The sequence below is a fragment of the Lissotriton vulgaris genome, chromosome 1_2 (assembly GCF_964263255.1).
Source record: "Lissotriton vulgaris chromosome 1_2, aLisVul1.2, whole genome shotgun sequence".
NCBI lineage: Eukaryota > Metazoa > Chordata > Amphibia > Caudata > Salamandridae > Lissotriton > Lissotriton vulgaris.
In genome coordinates, this window is record NC_141686.1 from 229,125,644 (window position 1) to 229,144,552 (window position 18,909).

General features: G+C 38.7%; 11 non-coding genes across 11 annotated transcripts; all 11 read right to left on the minus strand.

The window, feature by feature from the left end:
* Nucleotides 1-683: 683 nt before the first annotated feature.
* On the minus strand, nt 684-774 carry TRNAR-UCU (transfer RNA arginine (anticodon UCU)). The gene is given in 2 exon segments: nt 684-719; nt 738-774. It is a non-coding gene; the product is annotated as a tRNA-Arg (tRNA).
* Nucleotides 775-2,368: 1,594 nt separating this feature from the next.
* Nucleotides 2,369-2,459, minus strand: TRNAR-UCU (transfer RNA arginine (anticodon UCU)). Its single transcript is given in 2 exon segments — nt 2,369-2,404; nt 2,423-2,459. It is a non-coding gene; the product is annotated as a tRNA-Arg (tRNA).
* A 1,637-nt stretch (nt 2,460-4,096) lies between these two features.
* Nucleotides 4,097-4,187, minus strand: TRNAR-UCU (transfer RNA arginine (anticodon UCU)). The gene is given in 2 exon segments: nt 4,097-4,132; nt 4,151-4,187. It is a non-coding gene; the product is annotated as a tRNA-Arg (tRNA).
* Nucleotides 4,188-5,816: 1,629 nt separating this feature from the next.
* Nucleotides 5,817-5,907, minus strand: TRNAR-UCU (transfer RNA arginine (anticodon UCU)). Its single transcript is given in 2 exon segments — nt 5,817-5,852; nt 5,871-5,907. It is a non-coding gene; the product is annotated as a tRNA-Arg (tRNA).
* Nucleotides 5,908-7,544: 1,637 nt separating this feature from the next.
* On the minus strand, nt 7,545-7,635 carry TRNAR-UCU (transfer RNA arginine (anticodon UCU)). The gene is given in 2 exon segments: nt 7,545-7,580; nt 7,599-7,635. It is a non-coding gene; the product is annotated as a tRNA-Arg (tRNA).
* A 1,594-nt stretch (nt 7,636-9,229) lies between these two features.
* Nucleotides 9,230-9,320, minus strand: TRNAR-UCU (transfer RNA arginine (anticodon UCU)). The gene is given in 2 exon segments: nt 9,230-9,265; nt 9,284-9,320. It is a non-coding gene; the product is annotated as a tRNA-Arg (tRNA).
* Nucleotides 9,321-10,957: 1,637 nt separating this feature from the next.
* On the minus strand, nt 10,958-11,048 carry TRNAR-UCU (transfer RNA arginine (anticodon UCU)). The gene is given in 2 exon segments: nt 10,958-10,993; nt 11,012-11,048. It is a non-coding gene; the product is annotated as a tRNA-Arg (tRNA).
* Nucleotides 11,049-12,677: 1,629 nt separating this feature from the next.
* Nucleotides 12,678-12,768, minus strand: TRNAR-UCU (transfer RNA arginine (anticodon UCU)). The gene is given in 2 exon segments: nt 12,678-12,713; nt 12,732-12,768. It is a non-coding gene; the product is annotated as a tRNA-Arg (tRNA).
* A 1,637-nt stretch (nt 12,769-14,405) lies between these two features.
* On the minus strand, nt 14,406-14,496 carry TRNAR-UCU (transfer RNA arginine (anticodon UCU)). The gene is given in 2 exon segments: nt 14,406-14,441; nt 14,460-14,496. It is a non-coding gene; the product is annotated as a tRNA-Arg (tRNA).
* Nucleotides 14,497-16,133: 1,637 nt separating this feature from the next.
* On the minus strand, nt 16,134-16,224 carry TRNAR-UCU (transfer RNA arginine (anticodon UCU)). Its single transcript is given in 2 exon segments — nt 16,134-16,169; nt 16,188-16,224. It is a non-coding gene; the product is annotated as a tRNA-Arg (tRNA).
* A 1,594-nt stretch (nt 16,225-17,818) lies between these two features.
* Nucleotides 17,819-17,909, minus strand: TRNAR-UCU (transfer RNA arginine (anticodon UCU)). The gene is given in 2 exon segments: nt 17,819-17,854; nt 17,873-17,909. It is a non-coding gene; the product is annotated as a tRNA-Arg (tRNA).
* Between the last annotated feature and the right edge of the window lie 1,000 nt (nt 17,910-18,909).

The following is an 18,909-nucleotide window of genomic DNA, read 5'->3' on the forward strand; positions in this document are numbered from 1 at the left end:
GAGATCCGACCTGATTCAACAAGGTGATCAGAGATTCACAAATAAAAAGATGACCTATAAGTTGTTGACCAACTTTATCAAATTAATCGGACACTCGCTTACATTTTGAACATTGAATTGGATAAAAGATAATCAACATGTCAAACTACATGATACAGTTTGGGTAAGTCTTCTTAACCCTTGTCAAAGAAAGTTGAGCACAGATGGGTATGTAAGGACTCGATCAAGACTTTTTTGAACCATCTGTAATTGGAATTCCCATTCATTGGATCCTGAAAAGAGTATGCAATTGATATACATTTTCTTTAACCAAGCCGCCTGAACAGGGACTTGAACCCTGGGCCCTCAGATTAAAAGTCTGATGCTCTACCGACTGAGCTATCCAGGCTCTGAGGCAGCACCCCACAAAATGACATTATCAACATTAGGAAGTGTCCCAACTATCACTACGTTTTTTAACCCCTTGAGTGCGGGGCGTATTTTCCGCCTGTGCTGACTACGCCTTGCGCGGGCGGAGTCATGACGGAACGGTTTCGTCATCAGCACAGCTCACCCGTAGCTGATGACGGAACCGTTCTGTTATCAGCACGCAAGGGGTTAAGATGGTTGCCGGTATTAGTACTAAATACAGAGAATATAATAATGAATTGGTACTTGGGATAACAGGATAACAGGGATAAAACTGACTCTGGTGGGATTCGAACCCACAACCTTTGAATATCTTTTTTACATTCACCTAGAAGTCCAATGCGCTATCCATTGCGCCACAGAGCCAATCTGCTATAATGAGGTGCAGAGATGTTCTGAAATGAAATAATGAGCTATTAGCTGTTGATCAGCTTTATAAAGTTCATTTGATACTATAACCATGGCTATATTTTGAATATTGAATTGGTGAAATGATATTCACCGTCTCAGACTACATGATACCATTGGTAAATCTACGTACGACTTAAGTTTAGTCAAATGGCACATAATATGTGAGACAGATGTGTATTTCACAACTCCATGAAAGACGTTTTTGCAATTTTAGTAATGGAATATCTTATTCGTCATGCAGGGGTCCACAAAAAGAGCATACAATTAGAGCACTTTTTCTTTAAAGGAAACAACCACCTGAATAGGGACTTGAACCCTGGACCCTCAGATTAAAAGTCTGATGCTCTACCGACTGAGCTATCCAGGCTCTGCTATACTCTACCTTAAAATCAGCTAAACAAATGTGGACGTACACTGACCTACACTTTGTATATTTATATAATTACATATATTAGCAATCAATATTCTAGAGTTTAATAATGAATTGATATTTTAAGCATTTGAAATTTCAGCAGCACACGTAATCCATTATAACTCCGGAAATTTGTACTATCTCATTTTCGGATGACATAGAAATCACGTGTTTAAAATGACACTGTGAAATTAATAAAGGGCCAAATACTATTACTAACTCCTAAATTACATTTTCAGCAGTATCATTGGGAATTTCCTCTTGGGCATAGACTATGCAACATTTTCAAAGCAAACAGTCTCTGTTTAAGTAGACTTTCTTTCACTGCCATTTTGGTAAATGTTTCTGGTGATGGAGAAGCAGGATTGCTGGTTACTGTTTCAATTAGTTATAAAATAGAGGAGGGATAAAATTGACCCAGTTGGTGTTCGAACCCTTAGCGTTTGAATGCTTTTGCTACATTCGCCTAGGACTCCAAGCCGCAATCCATTGCACCAGAGATCCGACCTGATTCAACAAGGTGATCAGAGATTCACAAATAAAAAGATGACCTATAAGTTGTTGACCAACTTTATCAAATTAATCCGACACTAGCTTACATTTTGAACATTGAATTGGATAAAAGATAATCAACATGTCAAACTACATGATACAGTTTGGGTAAGTCTTCTTAACCCTTGTCAAAGAAAGTAGAGCACAGATGGGTATGTAAGGACTCGATCAAGACTTTTTTGAACCATCTGTAATTGGAATTCCCATTCATTGGATCCTGAAAAGAGTATGCAATTGATATACATTTTCTTTAACCAAGCCGCCTGAACAGGGACTTGAACCCTGGGCCCTCAGATTAAAAGTCTGATGCTCTACCGACTGAGCTATCCAGGCTCTGAGGCAGCACCCCACAAAATGACATTATCAACATTAGGAAGTGTCCCAACTATCACTACGTTTTTTAACCCCTTGCGTGCGGGGCGTATTTTCCGCCTGTGCTGACTCCGCCTTGCGCGGGCGGAGTCATGACGGAACGGTTTCGTCATCAGCACGCAAGGGGTTAAGATGGTTGCCGGTATTAGTACTAAATACAGAGAATATAATAATGAGTTGGTACTTGGTATAACAGGATAACAGGGATAAAACTGACTCTGGTGGGATTCGAACCCACAACCTTTGAATATCTATTTTACATTCACCTAGAAGTCCAATGCGCTATCCATTGCGCCACAGAGCCAATCTGCTATAATGTGGTGCAGAGATGTTCTGAAATGAAATAATGAGCTATTAGCTGTTGATCAGCTTTATAAAGTTCATTTGATACTATAACCATGGCTATATTTTGAATATTGAATTGGTGAAATGATATTCACCGTCTCAGACTACATGATACCATTGGTAAATCTACGTACGACTTAAGTTTAGTCAAATGGCACATAATATGTGAGACAGATGTGTATTTCACAACTCCATGAAAGACGTTTTTGCAATTTTAGTAATGGAATATCTTATTCGTCATGCAGGGGTCCACAAAAAGAGCATACAATTAGAGTACTTTTTCTTTAAAGGAAACAACCGCCTGAACAGGGACTTGAACCCTGGACCCTCAGATTAAAAGTCTGATGCTCTACCGACTGAGCTATCCAGGCTCTGCTATACTCTACCTTAAAATCAGCTAAACAAATGTGGACGTACACTGACCTACACTTTGTATATTTATATAATTACATATATTAGCAATCAATATTCAAGAGTTTAATACTGAATTGATATTATAAGCATTTGAAATTTCAGCAGCACACGTAATCCATTATAACTCCGGAAATTTGTACTATCTCATTTTCGGATGACATAGAAATCACGTGTTTAAAATGACACAGTGAAATTAATAAAGGGCCAAATACTATTACTAACTCCTAAATTACATTTTCAGCAGTATCATTGGGAATTTCCTCTTGGGCATAGACTATGCAACATTTTCAAAGCAAACAGTCTCTGTTTAAGTAGACTTTCTTTCACTGCCATTTTGGTAAATGTTTCTGGTGATGGAGAAGCAGGATTGCTGGTTACTGTTTCAATTAGTTATAAAATAGAGGAGGGATAAAATTGACCCAGTTGGTGTTCGAACCCTTAGCGTTTGAATGCTTTTGCTACATTCGCCTAGGACTCCAAGCCGCAATCCATTGCACCAGAGATCCGACCTGATTCAACAAGGTGATCAGAGATTCACAAATAAAAAGATGACCTATAAGTTGTTGACCAACTTTATCAAATTAATCGGACACTAGCTTACATTTTGAACATTGAATTGGATAAAAGATAATCAACATGTCAAACTACATGATACAGTTTGGGTAAGTCTTCTTAACCCTTGTCAAAGAAAGTTGAGCACAGATGGGTATGTAAGGACTCGATCAAGACTTTTTTGAACCATCTGTAATTGGAATTCCCATTCATTGGATCCTGAAAAGAGTATGCAATTGATATACATTTTCTTTAACCAAGCCGCCTGAACAGGGACTTGAACCCTGGGCCCTCAGATTAAAAGTCTGATGCTCTACCGACTGACCTATCCAGGCTCTGAGGCAGCACCCCACAAAATGACATTATCAACATTAGGAAGTGTCCCAACTATCACTACGTTTTTTAACCCCTTGAGTGCGGGGCGTATTTTCCGCCTGTGCTGACTACGCCTTGCGCGGGCGGAGTCATGACGGAACGGTTTCGTCATCAGCACAGCTCACCCGTAGCTGATGACGGAACCGTTCTGTTATCAGCACGCAAGGGGTTAAGATGGTTGCCGGTATTAGTACTAAATACAGAGAATATAATAATGAATTGGTACTTGGGATAACAGGATAACAGGGATAAAACTGACTCTGGTGGGATTCGAACCCACAACCTTTGAATATCTTTTTTACATTCACCTAGAAGTCCAATGCGCTATCCATTGCGCCACAGAGCCAATCTGCTATAATGAGGTGCAGAGATGTTCTGAAATGAAATAATGAGCTATTAGCTGTTGATCAGCTTTATAAAGTTCATTTGATACTATAACCATGGCTATATTTTGAATATTGAATTGGTGAAATGATATTCACCGTCTCAGACTACATGATACCATTGGTAAATCTACGTACGACTTAAGTTTAGTCAAATGGCACATAATATGTGAGACAGATGTGTATTTCACAACTCCATGAAAGACGTTTTTGCAATTTTAGTAATGGAATATCTTATTCGTCATGCAGGGGTCCACAAAAAGAGCATACAATTAGAGTACTTTTTCTTTAAAGGAAACAACCGCCTGAACAGGGACTTGAACCCTGGACCCTCAGATTAAAAGTCTGATGCTCTACCGACTGAGCTATCCAGGCTCTGCTATACTCTACCTTAAAATCAGCTAAACAAATGTGGACGTACACTGACCTACACTTTGTATATTTATATAATTACATATATTAGCAATCAATATTCTAGAGTTTAATACTGAATTGATATTATAAGCATTTGAAATTTCAGCAGCACACGTAATCCATTATAACTCCGGAAATTTGTACTATCTCATTTTCGGATGACATAGAAATCACGTGTTTAAAATGACACAGTGAAATTAATAAAGGGCCAAATACTATTACTAACTCCTAAATTACATTTTCAGCAGTATCATTGGGAATTTCCTCTTGGGCATAGACTATGCAACATTTTCAAAGCAAACAGTCTCTGTTTAAGTAGACTTTCTTTCACTGCCATTTTGGTAAATGTTTCTGGTGATGGAGAAGCAGGATTGCTGGTTACTGTTTCAATTAGTTATAAAATAGAGGAGGGATAAAATTGACCCAGTTGGTGTTCGAACCCTTAGCGTTTGAATGCTTTTGCTACATTCGCCTAGGACTCCAAGCCGCAATCCATTGCACCAGAGATCCGACCTGATTCAACAAGGTGATCAGAGATTCACAAATAAAAAGATGACCTATAAGTTGTTGACCAACTTTATCAAATTAATCGGACACTAGCTTACATTTTGAACATTGAATTGGATAAAAGATAATCAACATGTCAAACTACATGATACAGTTTGGGTAAGTCTTCTTAACCCTTGTCAAAGAAAGTAGAGCACAGATGGGTATGTAAGGACTCGATCAAGACTTTTTTGAACCATCTGTAATTGGAATTCCCATTCATTGGATCCTGAAAAGAGTATGCAATTGATATACATTTTCTTTAACCAAGCCGCCTGAACAGGGACTTGAACCCTGGGCCCTCAGATTAAAAGTCTGATGCTCTACCGACTGAGCTATCCAGGCTCTGAGGCAGCACCCCACAAAATGACATTATCAACATTAGGAAGTGTCCCAACTATCACTACGTTTTTTAACCCCTTGAGTGCGGGGCGTATTTTCCGCCTGTGCTGACTACGCCTTGCGCGGGCGGAGTCATGACGGAACGGTTTCGTCATCAGCACAGCTCACCCGTAGCTGATGACGGAACCGTTCTGTTATCAGCACGCAAGGGGTTAAGATGGTTGCCGGTATTAGTACTAAATACAGAGAATATAATAATGAATTGGTACTTGGGATAACAGGGATAAAACTGACTCTGGTGGGATTCGAACCCACAACCTTTGAATATCTTTTTTACATTCACCTAGAAGTCCAATGCGCTATCCATTGCGCCACAGAGCCAATCTGCTATAATGAGGTGCAGAGATGTTCTGAAATGAAATAATGAGCTATTAGCTGTTGATCAGCTTTATAAAGTTCATTTGATACTATAACCATGGCTATATTTTGAATATTGAATTGGTGAAATGATATTCACCGTCTCAGACTACATGATACCATTGGTAAATCTACGTACGACTTAAGTTTAGTCAAATGGCACATAATATGTGAGACAGATGTGTATTTCACAACTCCATGAAAGACGTTTTTGCAATTTTAGTAATGGAATATCTTATTCGTCATGCAGGGGTCCACAAAAAGAGCATACAATTAGAGTACTTTTTCTTTAAAGGAAACAACCGCCTGAACAGGGACTTGAACCCTGGACCCTCAGATTAAAAGTCTGATGCTCTACCGACTGAGCTATCCAGGCTCTGCTATACTCTACCTTAAAATCAGCTAAACAAATGTGGACGTACACTGACCTACACTTTGTATATTTATATAATTACATATATTAGCAATCAATATTCTAGAGTTTAATACTGAATTGATATTATAAGCATTTGAAATTTCAGCAGCACACGTAATCCATTATAACTCCGGAAATTTGTACTATCTCATTTTCGGATGACATAGAAATCACGTGTTTAAAATGACACAGTGAAATTAATAAAGGGCCAAATACTATTACTAACTCCTAAATTACATTTTCAGCAGTATCATTGGGAATTTCCTCTTGGGCATAGACTATGCAACATTTTCAAAGCAAACAGTCTCTGTTTAAGTAGACTTTCTTTCACTGCCATTTTGGTAAATGTTTCTGGTGATGGAGAAGCAGGATTGCTGGTTACTGTTTCAATTAGTTATAAAATAGAGGAGGGATAAAATTGACCCAGTTGGTGTTCGAACCCTTAGCGTTTGAATGCTTTTGCTACATTCGCCTAGGACTCCAAGCCGCAATCCATTGCACCAGAGATCCGACCTGATTCAACAAGGTGATCAGAGATTCACAAATAAAAAGATGACCTATAAGTTGTTGACCAACTTTATCAAATTAATCGGACACTCGCTTACATTTTGAACATTGAATTGGATAAAAGATAATCAACATGTCAAACTACATGATACAGTTTGGGTAAGTCTTCTTAACCCTTGTCAAAGAAAGTTGAGCACAGATGGGTATGTAAGGACTCGATCAAGACTTTTTTGAACCATCTGTAATTGGAATTCCCATTCATTGGATCCTGAAAAGAGTATGCAATTGATATACATTTTCTTTAACCAAGCCGCCTGAACAGGGACTTGAACCCTGGGCCCTCAGATTAAAAGTCTGATGCTCTACCGACTGAGCTATCCAGGCTCTGAGGCAGCACCCCACAAAATGACATTATCAACATTAGGAAGTGTCCCAACTATCACTACGTTTTTTAACCCCTTGAGTGCGGGGCGTATTTTCCGCCTGTGCTGACTACGCCTTGCGCGGGCGGAGTCATGACGGAACGGTTTCGTCATCAGCACAGCTCACCCGTAGCTGATGACGGAACCGTTCTGTTATCAGCACGCAAGGGGTTAAGATGGTTGCCGGTATTAGTACTAAATACAGAGAATATAATAATGAATTGGTACTTGGGATAACAGGATAACAGGGATAAAACTGACTCTGGTGGGATTCGAACCCACAACCTTTGAATATCTTTTTTACATTCACCTAGAAGTCCAATGCGCTATCCATTGCGCCACAGAGCCAATCTGCTATAATGAGGTGCAGAGATGTTCTGAAATGAAATAATGAGCTATTAGCTGTTGATCAGCTTTATAAAGTTCATTTGATACTATAACCATGGCTATATTTTGAATATTGAATTGGTGAAATGATATTCACCGTCTCAGACTACATGATACCATTGGTAAATCTACGTACGACTTAAGTTTAGTCAAATGGCACATAATATGTGAGACAGATGTGTATTTCACAACTCCATGAAAGACGTTTTTGCAATTTTAGTAATGGAATATCTTATTCGTCATGCAGGGGTCCACAAAAAGAGCATACAATTAGAGCACTTTTTCTTTAAAGGAAACAACCACCTGAATAGGGACTTGAACCCTGGACCCTCAGATTAAAAGTCTGATGCTCTACCGACTGAGCTATCCAGGCTCTGCTATACTCTACCTTAAAATCAGCTAAACAAATGTGGACGTACACTGACCTACACTTTGTATATTTATATAATTACATATATTAGCAATCAATATTCTAGAGTTTAATAATGAATTGATATTTTAAGCATTTGAAATTTCAGCAGCACACGTAATCCATTATAACTCCGGAAATTTGTACTATCTCATTTTCGGATGACATAGAAATCACGTGTTTAAAATGACACTGTGAAATTAATAAAGGGCCAAATACTATTACTAACTCCTAAATTACATTTTCAGCAGTATCATTGGGAATTTCCTCTTGGGCATAGACTATGCAACATTTTCAAAGCAAACAGTCTCTGTTTAAGTAGACTTTCTTTCACTGCCATTTTGGTAAATGTTTCTGGTGATGGAGAAGCAGGATTGCTGGTTACTGTTTCAATTAGTTATAAAATAGAGGAGGGATAAAATTGACCCAGTTGGTGTTCGAACCCTTAGCGTTTGAATGCTTTTGCTACATTCGCCTAGGACTCCAAGCCGCAATCCATTGCACCAGAGATCCGACCTGATTCAACAAGGTGATCAGAGATTCACAAATAAAAAGATGACCTATAAGTTGTTGACCAACTTTATCAAATTAATCCGACACTAGCTTACATTTTGAACATTGAATTGGATAAAAGATAATCAACATGTCAAACTACATGATACAGTTTGGGTAAGTCTTCTTAACCCTTGTCAAAGAAAGTAGAGCACAGATGGGTATGTAAGGACTCGATCAAGACTTTTTTGAACCATCTGTAATTGGAATTCCCATTCATTGGATCCTGAAAAGAGTATGCAATTGATATACATTTTCTTTAACCAAGCCGCCTGAACAGGGACTTGAACCCTGGGCCCTCAGATTAAAAGTCTGATGCTCTACCGACTGAGCTATCCAGGCTCTGAGGCAGCACCCCACAAAATGACATTATCAACATTAGGAAGTGTCCCAACTATCACTACGTTTTTTAACCCCTTGCGTGCGGGGCGTATTTTCCGCCTGTGCTGACTCCGCCTTGCGCGGGCGGAGTCATGACGGAACGGTTTCGTCATCAGCACGCAAGGGGTTAAGATGGTTGCCGGTATTAGTACTAAATACAGAGAATATAATAATGAGTTGGTACTTGGTATAACAGGATAACAGGGATAAAACTGACTCTGGTGGGATTCGAACCCACAACCTTTGAATATCTATTTTACATTCACCTAGAAGTCCAATGCGCTATCCATTGCGCCACAGAGCCAATCTGCTATAATGTGGTGCAGAGATGTTCTGAAATGAAATAATGAGCTATTAGCTGTTGATCAGCTTTATAAAGTTCATTTGATACTATAACCATGGCTATATTTTGAATATTGAATTGGTGAAATGATATTCACCGTCTCAGACTACATGATACCATTGGTAAATCTACGTACGACTTAAGTTTAGTCAAATGGCACATAATATGTGAGACAGATGTGTATTTCACAACTCCATGAAAGACGTTTTTGCAATTTTAGTAATGGAATATCTTATTCGTCATGCAGGGGTCCACAAAAAGAGCATACAATTAGAGTACTTTTTCTTTAAAGGAAACAACCGCCTGAACAGGGACTTGAACCCTGGACCCTCAGATTAAAAGTCTGATGCTCTACCGACTGAGCTATCCAGGCTCTGCTATACTCTACCTTAAAATCAGCTAAACAAATGTGGACGTACACTGACCTACACTTTGTATATTTATATAATTACATATATTAGCAATCAATATTCAAGAGTTTAATACTGAATTGATATTATAAGCATTTGAAATTTCAGCAGCACACGTAATCCATTATAACTCCGGAAATTTGTACTATCTCATTTTCGGATGACATAGAAATCACGTGTTTAAAATGACACAGTGAAATTAATAAAGGGCCAAATACTATTACTAACTCCTAAATTACATTTTCAGCAGTATCATTGGGAATTTCCTCTTGGGCATAGACTATGCAACATTTTCAAAGCAAACAGTCTCTGTTTAAGTAGACTTTCTTTCACTGCCATTTTGGTAAATGTTTCTGGTGATGGAGAAGCAGGATTGCTGGTTACTGTTTCAATTAGTTATAAAATAGAGGAGGGATAAAATTGACCCAGTTGGTGTTCGAACCCTTAGCGTTTGAATGCTTTTGCTACATTCGCCTAGGACTCCAAGCCGCAATCCATTGCACCAGAGATCCGACCTGATTCAACAAGGTGATCAGAGATTCACAAATAAAAAGATGACCTATAAGTTGTTGACCAACTTTATCAAATTAATCGGACACTAGCTTACATTTTGAACATTGAATTGGATAAAAGATAATCAACATGTCAAACTACATGATACAGTTTGGGTAAGTCTTCTTAACCCTTGTCAAAGAAAGTTGAGCACAGATGGGTATGTAAGGACTCGATCAAGACTTTTTTGAACCATCTGTAATTGGAATTCCCATTCATTGGATCCTGAAAAGAGTATGCAATTGATATACATTTTCTTTAACCAAGCCGCCTGAACAGGGACTTGAACCCTGGGCCCTCAGATTAAAAGTCTGATGCTCTACCGACTGACCTATCCAGGCTCTGAGGCAGCACCCCACAAAATGACATTATCAACATTAGGAAGTGTCCCAACTATCACTACGTTTTTTAACCCCTTGAGTGCGGGGCGTATTTTCCGCCTGTGCTGACTACGCCTTGCGCGGGCGGAGTCATGACGGAACGGTTTCGTCATCAGCACAGCTCACCCGTAGCTGATGACGGAACCGTTCTGTTATCAGCACGCAAGGGGTTAAGATGGTTGCCGGTATTAGTACTAAATACAGAGAATATAATAATGAATTGGTACTTGGGATAACAGGATAACAGGGATAAAACTGACTCTGGTGGGATTCGAACCCACAACCTTTGAATATCTTTTTTACATTCACCTAGAAGTCCAATGCGCTATCCATTGCGCCACAGAGCCAATCTGCTATAATGAGGTGCAGAGATGTTCTGAAATGAAATAATGAGCTATTAGCTGTTGATCAGCTTTATAAAGTTCATTTGATACTATAACCATGGCTATATTTTGAATATTGAATTGGTGAAATGATATTCACCGTCTCAGACTACATGATACCATTGGTAAATCTACGTACGACTTAAGTTTAGTCAAATGGCACATAATATGTGAGACAGATGTGTATTTCACAACTCCATGAAAGACGTTTTTGCAATTTTAGTAATGGAATATCTTATTCGTCATGCAGGGGTCCACAAAAAGAGCATACAATTAGAGTACTTTTTCTTTAAAGGAAACAACCGCCTGAACAGGGACTTGAACCCTGGACCCTCAGATTAAAAGTCTGATGCTCTACCGACTGAGCTATCCAGGCTCTGCTATACTCTACCTTAAAATCAGCTAAACAAATGTGGACGTACACTGACCTACACTTTGTATATTTATATAATTACATATATTAGCAATCAATATTCTAGAGTTTAATACTGAATTGATATTATAAGCATTTGAAATTTCAGCAGCACACGTAATCCATTATAACTCCGGAAATTTGTACTATCTCATTTTCGGATGACATAGAAATCACGTGTTTAAAATGACACAGTGAAATTAATAAAGGGCCAAATACTATTACTAACTCCTAAATTACATTTTCAGCAGTATCATTGGGAATTTCCTCTTGGGCATAGACTATGCAACATTTTCAAAGCAAACAGTCTCTGTTTAAGTAGACTTTCTTTCACTGCCATTTTGGTAAATGTTTCTGGTGATGGAGAAGCAGGATTGCTGGTTACTGTTTCAATTAGTTATAAAATAGAGGAGGGATAAAATTGACCCAGTTGGTGTTCGAACCCTTAGCGTTTGAATGCTTTTGCTACATTCGCCTAGGACTCCAAGCCGCAATCCATTGCACCAGAGATCCGACCTGATTCAACAAGGTGATCAGAGATTCACAAATAAAAAGATGACCTATAAGTTGTTGACCAACTTTATCGAATTAATCGGACACTAGCTTACATTTTGAACATTGAATTGGATAAAAGATAATCAACATGTCAAACTACATGATACAGTTTGGGTAAGTCTTCTTAACCCTTGTCAAAGAAAGTAGAGCACAGATGGGTATGTAAGGACTCGATCAAGACTTTTTTGAACCATCTGTAATTGGAATTCCCATTCATTGGATCCTGAAAAGAGTATGCAATTGATATACATTTTCTTTAACCAAGCCGCCTGAACAGGGACTTGAACCCTGGGCCCTCAGATTAAAAGTCTGATGCTCTACCGACTGAGCTATCCAGGCTCTGAGGCAGCACCCCACAAAATGACATTATCAACATTAGGAAGTGTCCCAACTATCACTACGTTTTTTAACCCCTTGAGTGCGGGGCGTATTTTCCGCCTGTGCTGACTACGCCTTGCGCGGGCGGAGTCATGACGGAACGGTTTCGTCATCAGCACAGCTCACCCGTAGCTGATGACGGAACCGTTCTGTTATCAGCACGCAAGGGGTTAAGATGGTTGCCGGTATTAGTACTAAATACAGAGAATATAATAATGAATTGGTACTTGGGATAACAGGGATAAAACTGACTCTGGTGGGATTCGAACCCACAACCTTTGAATATCTTTTTTACATTCACCTAGAAGTCCAATGCGCTATCCATTGCGCCACAGAGCCAATCTGCTATAATGAGGTGCAGAGATGTTCTGAAATGAAATAATGAGCTATTAGCTGTTGATCAGCTTTATAAAGTTCATTTGATACTATAACCATGGCTATATTTTGAATATTGAATTGGTGAAATGATATTCACCGTCTCAGACTACATGATACCATTGGTAAATCTACGTACGACTTAAGTTTAGTCAAATGGCACATAATATGTGAGACAGATGTGTATTTCACAACTCCATGAAAGACGTTTTTGCAATTTTAGTAATGGAATATCTTATTCGTCATGCAGGGGTCCACAAAAAGAGCATACAATTAGAGTACTTTTTCTTTAAAGGAAACAACCACCTGAACAGGGACTTGAACCCTGGACCCTCAGATTAAAAGTCTGATGCTCTACCGACTGAGCTATCCAGGCTCTGCTATACTCTACCTTAAAATCAGCTAAACAAATGTGGACGTACACTGACCTACACTTTGTATATTTATATAATTACATATATTAGCAATCAATATTCTAGAGTTTAATAATGAATTGATATTTTAAGCATTTGAAATTTCAGCAGCACACGTAATCCATTATAACTCCGGAAATTTGTACTATCTCATTTTCGGATGACATAGAAATCACGTGTTTAAAATGACACAGTGAAATTAATAAAGGGCCAAATACTATTACTAACTCCTAAATTACATTTTCAGCAGTATCATTGGGAATTTCCTCTTGGGCATAGACTATGCAACATTTTCAAAGCAAACAGTCTCTGTTTAAGTAGACTTTCTTTCACTGCCATTTTGGTAAATGTTTCTGGTGATGGAGAAGCAGGATTGCTGGTTACTGTTTCAATTAGTTATAAAATAGAGGAGGGATAAAATTGACCCAGTTGGTGTTCGAACCCTTAGCGTTTGAATGCTTTTGCTACATTCGCCTAGGACTCCAAGCCGCAATCCATTGCACCAGAGATCCGACCTGATTCAACAAGGTGATCAGAGATTCACAAATAAAAAGATGACCTATAAGTTGTTGACCAACTTTATCAAATTAATCGGACACTAGCTTACATTTTGAACATTGAATTGGATAAAAGATAATCAACATGTCAAACTACATGATACAGTTTGGGTAAGTCTTCTTAACCCTTGTCAAAGAAAGTTGAGCACAGATGGGTATGTAAGGACTCGATCAAGACTTTTTTGAACCATCTGTAATTGGAATTCCCATTCATTGGATCCTGAAAAGAGTATGCAATTGATATACATTTTCTTTAACCAAGCCGCCTGAACAGGGACTTGAACCCTGGGCCCTCAGATTAAAAGTCTGATGCTCTACCGACTGAGCTATCCAGGCTCTGAGGCAGCACCCCACAAAATGACATTATCAACATTAGGAAGTGTCCCAACTATCACTACGTTTTTTAACCCCTTGAGTGCGGGGCGTATTTTCCGCCTGTGCTGACTACGCCTTGCGCGGGCGGAGTCATGACGGAACGGTTTCGTCATCAGCACAGCTCACCCGTAGCTGATGACGGAACCGTTCTGTTATCAGCACGCAAGGGGTTAAGATGGTTGCCGGTATTAGTACTAAATACAGAGAATATAATAATGAATTGGTACTTGGGATAACAGGATAACAGGGATAAAACTGACTCTGGTGGGATTCGAACCCACAACCTTTGAATATCTTTTTTACATTCACCTAGAAGTCCAATGCGCTATCCATTGCGCCACAGAGCCAATCTGCTATAATGAGGTGCAGAGATGTTCTGAAATGAAATAATGAGCTATTAGCTGTTGATCAGCTTTATAAAGTTCATTTGATACTATAACCATGGCTATATTTTGAATATTGAATTGGTGAAATGATATTCACCGTCTCAGACTACATGATACCATTGGTAAATCTACGTACGACTTAAGTTTAGTCAAATGGCACATAATATGTGAGACAGATGTGTATTTCACAACTCCATGAAAGACGTTTTTGCAATTTTAGTAATGGAATATCTTATTCGTCATGCAGGGGTCCACAAAAAGAGCATACAATTAGAGTACTTTTTCTTTAAAGGAAACAACCACCTGAATAGGGACTTGAACCCTGGACCCTCAGATTAAAAGTCTGATGCTCTACCGACTGAGCTATCCAGGCTCTGCTATACTCTATCTTAAAATCAGCTAAACAAATGTGGACGTACACTGACCTACACTTTGTATATTTATATAATTACATATATTAGCAATCAATATTCTAGAGTTTAATAATGAATTGATATTTTAAGCATTTGAAATTTCAGCAGCACACGTAATCCATTATAACTCCGGAAATTTGTACTATCTCATTTTCGGATGACATAGAAATCACGTGTTTAAAATGATACTGTGAAATTAATAAAGGGCCAAATACTATTACTAACTCCTAAATTACATTTTCAGCAGTATCATTGGGAATTTCCTCTTGGGCATAGACTATGCAACATTTTCAAAGCAAACAGTCTCTGTTTAAGTAGACTTTCTTTCACTGCCATTTTGGTAAATGTTTCTGGTGATGGAGAAGCAGGATTGCTGGTTACTGTTTCAATTAGTTATAAAATAGAGGAGGGATAAAATTGACCCAGTTGGTGTTCGAACCCTTAGCGTTTGAATGCTTTTGCTACATTCGCCTAGGACTCCAAGCCGCAATCCATTGCACCAGAGATCCGACCTGATTCAACAAGGTGATCAGAGATTCACAAATAAAAAGATGACCTATAAGTTGTTGACCAACTTTATCAAATTAATCGGACACTAGCTTACATTTTGAACATTGAATTGGATAAAAGATAATCAACATGTCAAACTACATGATACAGTTTGGGTAAGTCTTCTTAACCCTTGTCAAAGAAAGTTGAGCACAGATGGGTATGTAAGGACTCGATCAAGACTTTTTTGAACCATCTGTAATTGGAATTCCCATTCATTGGATCCTGAAAAGAGTATGCAATTGATATACATTTTCTTTAACCAAGCCGCCTGAACAGGGACTTGAACCCTGGGCCCTCAGATTAAAAGTCTGATGCTCTACCGACTGAGCTATCCAGGCTCTGAGGCAGCACCCCACAAAATGACATTATCAACATTAGGAAGTGTCCCAACTATCACTACGTTTTTTAACCCCTTGAGTGCGGGGCGTATTTTCCGCCTGTGCTGACTACGCCTTGCGCGGGCGGAGTCATGACGGAACGGTTTCGTCATCAGCACAGCTCACCCGTAGCTGATGACGGAACCGTTCTGTTATCAGCACGCAAGGGGTTAAGATGGTTGCCGGTATTAGTACTAAATACAGAGAATATAATAATGAATTGGTACTTGGGATAACAGGATAACAGGGATAAAACTGACTCTGGTGGGATTCGAACCCACAACCTTTGAATATCTTTTTTACATTCACCTAGAAGTCCAATGCGCTATCCATTGCGCCACAGAGCCAATCTGCTATAATGAGGTGCAGAGATGTTCTGAAATGAAATAATGAGCTATTAGCTGTTGATCAGCTTTATAAAGTTCATTTGATACTATACCCATGGCTATATTTTGAATATTGAATTGGTGAAATGATATTCACCGTCTCAGACTACATGATACCATTGGTAAATCTACGTACGACTTAAGTTTAGTCAAATGGCACATAATATGTGAGACAGATGTGTATTTCACAACTCCATGAAAGACGTTTTTGCAATTTTAGTAATGGAATATCTTATTCGTCATGCAGGGGTCCACAAAAAGAGCATACAATTAGAGTACTTTTTCTTTAAAGGAAACAACCACCTGAATAGGGACTTGAACCCTGGACCCTCAGATTAAAAGTCTGATGCTCTACCGACTGAGCTATCCAGGCTCTGCTATACTCTACCTTAAAATCAGCTAAACAAATGTGGACGTACACTGACCTACACTTTGTATATTTATATAATTACATATATTAGCAATCAATATTCTAGAGTTTAATAATGAATTGATATTTTAAGCATTTGAAATTTCAGCAGCACACGTAATCCATTATAACTCCGGAAATTTGTACTATCTCATTTTCGGATGACATAGAAATCACGTGTTTAAAATGATACTGTGAAATTAATAAAGGGCCAAATACTATTACTAACTCCTAAATTACATTTTCAGCAGTATCATTGGGAATTTCCTCTTGGGCATAGACTATGCAACATTTTCAAAGCAAACAGTCTCTGTTTAAGTAGACTTTCTTTCACTGCCATTTTGGTAAATGTTTCTGGTGATGGAGAAGCAGGATTGCTGGTTACTGTTTCAATTAGTTATAAAATAGAGGAGGGATAAAATTGACCCAGTTGGTGTTCGAACCCTTAGCGTTTGAATGCTTTTGCTACATTCGCCTAGGACTCCAAGCCGCAATCCATTGCACCAGAGATCCGACCTGATTCAACAAGGTGATCAGAGATTCACAAATAAAAAGATGACCTATAAGTTGTTGACCAACTTTATCAAATTAATCCGACACTAGCTTACATTTTGAACATTGAATTGGATAAAAGATAATCAACATGTCAAACTACATGATACAGTTTGGGTAAGTCTTCTTAACCCTTGTCAAAGAAAGTAGAGCACAGATGGGTATGTAAGGACTCGATCAAGACTTTTTTGAACCATCTGTAATTGGAATTCCCATTCATTGGATCCTGAAAAGAGTATGCAATTGATATACATTTTCTTTAACCAAGCCGCCTGAACAGGGACTTGAACCCTGGGCCCTCAGATTAAAAGTCTGATGCTCTACCGACTGAGCTATCCAGGCTCTGAGGCAGCACCCCACAAAATGACATTATCAACATTAGGAAGTGTCCCAACTATCACTACGTTTTTTAACCCCTTGCGTGCGGGGCGTATTTTCCGCCTGTGCTGACTCCGCCTTGCGCGGGCGGAGTCATGACGGAACGGTTTCGTCATCAGCACGCAAGGGGTTAAGATGGTTGCCGGTATTAGTACTAAATACAGAGAATATAATAATGAGTTGGTACTTGGGATAACAGGATAACAGGGATAAAACTGACTCTGGTGGGATTCGAACCCACAACCTTTGAATATCTATTTTACATTCACCTAGAAGTCCAATGCGCTATCCATTGCGCCACAGAGCCAATCTGCTATAATGAGGTGCAGAGATGTTCTGAAATGAAATAATGAGCTATTAGCTGTTGATCAGCTTTATAAAGTTCATTTGATACTATAACCATGGCTATATTTTGAATATTGAATTGGTGAAATGATATTCACCGTCTCAGACTACATGATACCATTGGTAAATCTACGTACGACTTAAGTTTAGTCAAATGGCACATAATATGTGAGACAGATGTGTATTTCACAACTCCATGAAAGACGTTTTTGCAATTTTAGTAATGGAATATCTTATTCGTCATGCAGGGGTCCACAAAAAGAGCATACAATTAGAGTACTTTTTCTTTAAAGGAAACAACCGCCTGAACAGGGACTTGAACCCTGGACCCTCAGATTAAAAGTCTGATGCTCTACCGACTGAGCTATCCAGGCTCTGCTATACTCTACCTTAAAATCAGCTAAACAAATGTGGACGTACACTGACCTACACTTTGTATATTTATATAATTACATATATTAGCAATCAATATTCTAGAGTTTAATACTGAATTGATATTATAAGCATTTGAAATTTCAGCAGCACACGTAATCCATTATAACTCCGGAAATTTGTACTATCTCATTTTCGGATGACATAGAAATCACGTGTTTAAAATGACACAGTGAAATTAATAAAGGGCCAAATACTATTACTAACTCCTAAATTACATTTTCAGCAGTATCATTGGGAATTTCCTCTTGGGCATAGACTATGCAACATTTTCAAAGCAAACAGTCTCTGTTTAAGTAGACTTTCTTTCACTGCCATTTTGGTAAATGTTTCTGGTGATGGAGAAGCAGGATTGCTGGTTACTGTTTCAATTAGTTATAAAATAGAGGAGGGATAAAATTGACCCAGTTGGTGTTCGAACCCTTAGCGTTTGAATGCTTTTGCTACATTCGCCTAGGACTCCAAGCCGCAATCCATTGCACCAGAGATCCGACCTGATTCAACAAGGTGATCAGAGATTCACAAATAAA